The following is a 7330-nucleotide window of genomic DNA, read 5'->3' on the forward strand; positions in this document are numbered from 1 at the left end:
TAATCTTTGTTTTGTATTTAACTAGGTCTTAATCCGTGCCGTAACGGCATGGGCCTGGATGTTGGTTAATTTTTAATATTGTACAAATTGTGTTCCGAAAACTTATCAACTCCTATTATAGATGTTTTTGTCTTTTAAATATGATATAGCGCTTAACCGGATAATTTTTATCTTAAATATAAAATTTAAAATTTATTAATTATCGAGTTTACCCTCCTTATCATTACAAAAGTATAGAAAAAACCAATAGATATTTCTATTATGCGGTTCACAAATCTTTTCTCATGTATACTTATATATGATTCAGTATATGAACTGAATAGTATATGCTTGCAACGGCAGGGGCATCATAAATTCTCGGTATTGCATTTCCTAAAATGACACTACCGATATAAATCCTTGGGCGACGTAATTGTCGGCACGGGCATCATAAATTTTCGATAATGCCTTTTCTAAAATGACACTACACATATAAATTCTTTTGTCGCCATGACATAATTGTGACATCCAGTAACCCTTACTTTAAACAAAGATTTATGATGTAAACGATGAATGATGCTGAGCTTAGTACAGATATCACGAACAACATCAAAATATACGTGCTTTGTTGCAGCATGTAGGTACACATAACATAGGACAACTATATATACCCAAAGAACTTGAGAACTGTTATGAGAGTCACACTTCAAATTTGATTCATGCACTACTTACAAATACATTTGACAGGGATTAAATGATCAACCTAGTTGATTCAGGAGTTGTGCAGCTGATTTTACTAACATCTTAGGTAAAGGCAACCAAAGAAATCCCATTCACCCCATGAGTTGACTATTGGTATTAAAAGAGCCCAAGATAGAATGCTTCTGTCATGTTTGTTGAGAAATTTCGTGAACATCTGCAAAACGACCAAAAATAAGTTCAAAAAATTTTGTTGCTGAAAAACTGACCAAACAGAGCCATTAAAACTTTACCACATCTAAGAATTCCAGAAAACCCCAATAAACCAATTACCTGGAACGGTTTTGAAAACTACAGGGCCGGCTCCATCTTTCGCTAGGACCTCGACATATTTCATTTAATATGCATTGTTGAGTTTGTAGATAGCTTAAGTGTTTTCATCATTCTTTGTTTGTTCACCATTATCCTGTTACAATGATGGAAACATTCTCATTAATTCCAGAGAAGTGGAGTAGCCGATATACTTTCGGATCTTCCTTAACATATTTGCATTGATGACTCATTGTTAGATTGAATTTTATGTACATGCCCTCTTTGATTGACCGATACTCAATGTAAGCAAACTAAGATGACGTCCAACCATGTACTCGACGTCATTTTGTCGCTATGTGATTTATAGATAAATTTGAACACAACTATTCTTCAAAGTAGCATTGTACCCATAATGCAGTATGAAACTAATTTAGAATATATATATATCGCAGTGAAAGAATAACACTAACACAAATAAGGTATCAAAACCTGCTGGTGTTGCCATTTCAACAGGTCTAAACCTAATAGAACAAAGAAGTGTATCCTGTAAATGTAAAAAAAGAGATTCCTGCGCTGACCATAAGTTGTGGATATAAGCGCAACAAACAAATGGTGCGGTTTATAAATAAAACTAATACAAAGTTTTAAAATGGTGTAAAAGATCCTAAACTTACAGAGAGGAGATGGTTTGACCCGTCGGGGTGAAGTGATCCCCCAATGAGCCTTAAAAAACTATGATTCTGCAAGAACAACAAAGAGTTAACAATGATTTGTGCAGAAAGGTAAGCAAGAGTGTCAAAAAATAAAAATAGAGAGACAAATATTATGATGTTCCATATGCAAGGGAACAACATAGAAATGATTTTGCATTCCATGTACCATGTGCACAGACAAATGTTAGAATGAGCCTCCAAAGAACACATGAATATTTGAAGCCAAAAAAAAGATGGATGTGAGGTTTAGATGTACTAACTAAAATTATGATTAACGCTTCACAAAGTGGAAGAAATGGACAAAAAGAGTTACCGATTACTTTGCTCAGGATAATGAGACATGAACCCGGTTAAGGGACAACATGACGTCTCTTCTGAAAGTGGTAAAATGGCCGCCTTTGCTTACCCTGCATGCACAAAATCAATTACATGGAGAGGAAGGACTAAATTTGGCAGAGGATAGAACCCATTATATTTCAGGGTAGATAAAGAACATAACAAAAATAAACTAACAGTTTTGATGTTAAATTAATATGAATAAAAAACTTACATAAGGCACAAATTATGACTGAACGGTGCGACATAATCTCCGAAGAAGCAGATAAAGGATAAAACTGATGGCTGCTTAACCCTAAGATGAGTTGCACATCATGGACAAAATGAATTGATCACAAATGACCACCGCAGTTTGGTCAAGACTGCAATTAAGTGCGGTGAATAATGTTGTTCTCCGAAATACTAATAAACATGGTAAGAAGAGTTTCAAACCTTGCGCGAAGTATGGATTTCATAAATAACACCCAACAAACAAAAGGTCAAACCATGAAGGTCAATTTTTAGCATGGCATTTGGCCAGAACCGATTGATTTATTAAAAAGGAGGTGGTTAATATTATGGTATATAAAAGGATAAAGAGCCGCTTACTGTATATCTTTGTTTCCATTCTTTCCTCTGAATCAACTGCATCAGGTGCAACTACTTATATGAAAACCAATGCTGCTTAGAACTCCACTAACAACCATGTAATACCATCCGGAAAATGAGCGATCATACTGGAAAAGTTCAAAAATGAAGTGTCTAAATTCGATGGAAATCATGAGTTAAAAATACGTAAATTTGGTGATGAAAACTTACAGATGTGACATGGAATCATTGGTGCTAAGTGATCTCTAGTGAAGATATAAAACTTTGTACTGCTTCATATATATTCTGAAATGGATTGGATTGTGAAGCAGTATAATAACATGACATGATTTGGAAGAACAAACTAATGAAACTTGATATTAAAAGACATGTATGCATGATTGAATTCTAGGTACGAAAGAAAGAACCTTGTTACTGCTTCGACCCCGAAATCATGAACTGCAAATTAAACCCTAGATAGTTTTATGCGCCTCCCAAAAAAAAACACATTGATGGTAAATCTGCAACTGAAGACAACCCAATCAACACTAAGCTGACTCTAATTTTTAAAATGAAACGCTCAGATTCTTAATGAAAACAAACCAAATCCCAAACAAAAAACCAATAAATCAAATAAATTTGGAGATTCAAACCTGTTTGGCTTTCACGAATGCTTTCAATGAATTTGAGACATCGGTGAAATCCATCACCAAACTGTGAATAGAAAAACAAAGTACATAAGAATGAGATTTGAATGATAAGCAAAAGAGGTTTTAGTGAGTCCACTAAAATCAACACAGATTGAAATGGCTCATGCCGTCGATTTTCTGCAATGATACCGACCCATAAGTTCAATAATAATCCCCAACTGATGTTCTTATTCAAATAGTTAGTGTAGGACAATGTAACACCTTGGTGCCAATTAAAATTCAAGTGGTAACAATTATAATCAAAGATTCAACTGGAACAATCTAAGTTTCATGTAGAAAAAAATGAGAAGAAACCCTTAACATCAAAATTGAGAAGGAAATATATAGAGCATGTTTACTTCTTCTTAGGAGATCCAATAATAATTATTGTTGAGGTGAACTTGAGTGACATCTCTGATCTTTGTTAGTCTGGACATTCTGGTATCCTGAAATAACAGTGTAGAAGCTATAAGAGAAACAACACTGTGGTACATAATAAAGAACAAAACATATGTATCTGGTTAAGGAGGAAAGCAATAACAACAATTAGCACCAGCATAAGAAATTCAACCATGATGATAACGAAGTTGGGCGACAACCTAAGATTTAAACATAGATTCAGGGCGTCCATTTGAATCCCTCGTTAAGAGCAAAGTAACAATCTTCTGGTATGAATCGTTTATTTTTTGCCCAAAAAATGAAGTTACAGAAGCAACCTTACCAATCAACCCCCAAGAATCCATCCAGAGCAGTGATCAACCCAGATTTGTTAGTAATATGCACATCTTGAAATCCAGAATCATCATCATGAAACCATCCAGATATAGTGATCAACCCAAATTTTAGTAATGTGCACATCTTCAAATCCAGAATCATCATCAAGAAACCATCCAATTCCTCTAATTTATGATTCTATTAAGACTTTGGAGAATTCTCTACGCAACTCAGATGAGAAACTCAAGAGTTTTTGTTCCCATTTCTCTCTGTACTCTCGTTCCCAATTCTGTTTCTCAGTTTTCCCTACTCTGGAACACGAAAGAGCAAAACGTAAAACTGTTAACCTAAGGAAGAACAATAATCTAAAATATAAACTTAGGTTAAAATTTAACGGACCCTTTTTAAACCTGGACATAAAAAACTTAATCAAACTTTCATACAAACAATGAATCAAACTTAATCAAAATTAAAATACATATAATGAACCTAAATTCGAATTTTCGGGGAATCCGAGAACCAAGATTGGAAAAAATCATACCCGTAATTTGAGTTTTGCAATCCCGGTTGATGCGAGAACTAATTTGATTTTTTCCATTCTGATTGATCTGATAACTAAAACAAAACTCAAAACCATGGAAAACATCCCCGTGACTAACAAAATGGAACCTGCGTGTTCATGTATGATGATGCAAGGCAGGAAGACGAAGAATTTGATGGCAAAGGATTTTGGGACTGAGATAGCTGTAGAAAACAATGAGTGCCCCCGGTTACTCATTCCTCTCCTTAAAAGCTGAAGCACACGTGCGGAAGATGAATTTGGTCTGGAGAATCACGACCATGGATTTATCTTTGTCAATGAAAAATCTGGACCACCACTTACACAGACGAATTTATTGATGTATGCCGAATTTTGTATTCCGAATTCATATCTCTAAAACGAATTATACACGTACGTATATTGTTCCGTATTATTCTCGTATCACGAACCGCTGACCGGATTATTGACCGAATCTAAATTTTATAAATCCGAATAATACTCGTTCGTTTACCGTTCCGTACGTATGCCGAAATTGCTAACTACGATCAACACCAGTGGTGCTTCTCGTGTCTGTGAAACAACTGTGGTAGTGGTTAGAATGGAAAAGTTTGACTTTTGACAAAGTAAAAGCGGTTGAATAAATTTGTTGGGATTCATAATGCTTGCATAAAAGATATACTGTATATAGATAAAATGCAAATTACAATGATCATTAGCTAGGGGCCAAGGGCTATCAATAAGATGTACCAGATTCAGGTGCATATATGAATGTATTTGTTTGTAGTGGTACTATTACTGTGACAGTACTAGCGTATTTTTCTACTCTACAAAAATGGTTTTTGGCTTTGATTGTTTTTGGTATCTTATTTGGAACGGATAGTTAAGAAACCTGGCGAGATTGGGGTATATCCAGATTAATTGGGGTATACCCAATTCTAAAGGGACTCTTTTTAAGGATTTTAGGGGAGTTCTAATGGGTAAGTTACAAAACTATCCTTGCCCTTTAAAAACCTATTACCCTAAATCAGTTTTAATCTTTTCATTTCATCTTCTTCTTCTCTTCTTATTCTCCTCCACAACCACACCGGCTCCATCACCCCCACCACCATCAAAACTCGTCGATTAATTCATTGAAATCGTCGATTCGAAAACTCCGATTAATCTTCATCAATGGATCCACCACGGCGGAAGGGAACTCGTATGAAAGGCGCTAATCGAAAACCCAATGAGTATAACCCTGGAATTGCAAAACCAGTTCAAAAGAAAGTGAAGAAAAGAACTGTCGAAGAAGGAGAATTCGCAGTCGCTGAAACACAAGAAATGGTGCGCTTAAGAAAGTAAGGGTTTACTTAAACTCACTCTAGTACTTCGATTTCATGTTTGCATGTTAAATTAGGTCAGAAAAATCGAAATTATGAATTGGCAGTTGCGACACCGGCAAGGTATTATGTTATCAACCTTGCCGGCTTTTCATAGTTAGGGTTTGGTCGGCAAGCTCTTAGGTTGAATATCTTGCCGAGTGTTTAATATCTGTAACTGCTTCCGCAGGGTCCGGCAGGTTATTCAACCTGCAACCTTGCCGGCGGCAGTTTTTGTTTAATGAAGCCGGCATGTTGTTATTTTTTACCCTGCCGACATGTTATAACTTGTTTTGGAACCATTGGTTCCTGATGCCTTGAATTTTTAAAAACCGGAATGGTGTTTGGATACAACCATGTCGGATGTTTGTTGGCCGGAAATGTATGGGTAATGTACCTTTCCGACCTGTAATGTGGAAAATCATTGTATCTCATGTGTAATATATTTTTTATAAGCCGGCAGGCTATTTGAATGCTACCCTTCCGACTGCTCTTTAGCCGGCATGTAATTTAGATATAGACCCTTCCGGCCATTGTTCCGTCGGATATGTTATATATGTCGACCCTGCCGACCTGTAAATTTTTTTTCCTTAATTGTTCTTGTTCAGGTTGGAAAAGGAAAAGAAGAAAGCTATGAAAGCTCTTAGTCCTCCTTCAAGACCTCCTCGTGTTGGTGATAAACTCTTGACTTCAACACATCGAGGGGCATATGTTGTGCCGGGAACGCTTTTGATTTGTGTACCGAATGATTCTGGACCACCATCGGAACCCAGTGATTCAGACGAGACTCCAGATGAAGACCAATCAATTTCATCTGGTAGAAGAGGTGATGATGATGATGTTGATGAAAGCACTCCGGCTACTGGAGGAGGTAACAATGATTATGATGATGGTGATCAAGACATGCCTAATGTTGGAAGAGGTGATGATGATGATGGTAATGGAGATAAAGGTAAGGAAATCGAAGAAGAAATTATTGAAGAGGCAGTGGAAGAAGAAGAATAAGGAGATGGAGAACAAACTCTAGCTATTGTTCAACAAACCGAAGCTTCAACTTCAAGTGAAACCGGAAAGAAGAAGAGGTTGATCACTAAACCAGCTAATTCCCACATGCCTCCCCCTCACTTGATGATTACACTGAAAAAAGGTGAGCGTCCAAGGGGGACCCCAAGAGATGGTGGAGAAGTTATTTTTGGATACAAAGACTCTTGGGCATGTACGATCCATAATACTATCGTAAGTACTCTCAATCCGTATTTGTTCTTTATTCAAGTGTGTAACTATCTTAAATTTGCGTCAAGTGTTTGTATTTCTTTTCATTTTGTTTTTTTGGTATTTAGGATCAATGACTAGTACTTGGGATCTTGACAAGGAATGTGATAAGGTGTAAGTGATTGTCAAGAACTCCGGGTTGTGGTCTGC

General features: G+C 36.3%; 1 long non-coding RNA gene across 9 annotated transcripts; it reads right to left on the reverse strand.

Moving 5' to 3' along the window:
• Positions 1-517: 517 nt before the first annotated feature.
• Positions 518-4765, reverse strand: LOC113334150. 9 transcript variants are annotated; one of them, XR_003352573.1, is made up of 11 exons: positions 4551-4765; positions 4017-4320; positions 3655-3741; positions 3260-3320; positions 3035-3127; positions 2838-2912; positions 2254-2755; positions 2017-2110; positions 1665-1730; positions 1012-1144; positions 518-895 (listed from the first exon to the last, which is right to left on the reverse strand). It is a non-coding gene; the product is annotated as an uncharacterized LOC113334150 (long non-coding RNA). The 9 variants fall into 9 exon arrangements; XR_003352571.1 differs by having other exon boundaries at positions 3035-3133; XR_003352576.1 differs by having other exon boundaries at positions 2254-2401; positions 2628-2755; positions 2838-3133.
• Positions 4766-7330: the final 2565 nt, after the last annotated feature.

This window comes from Papaver somniferum, unplaced genomic scaffold (genome assembly GCF_003573695.1).
Source record: "Papaver somniferum cultivar HN1 unplaced genomic scaffold, ASM357369v1 unplaced-scaffold_135, whole genome shotgun sequence".
NCBI lineage: Eukaryota > Viridiplantae > Streptophyta > Magnoliopsida > Ranunculales > Papaveraceae > Papaver > Papaver somniferum.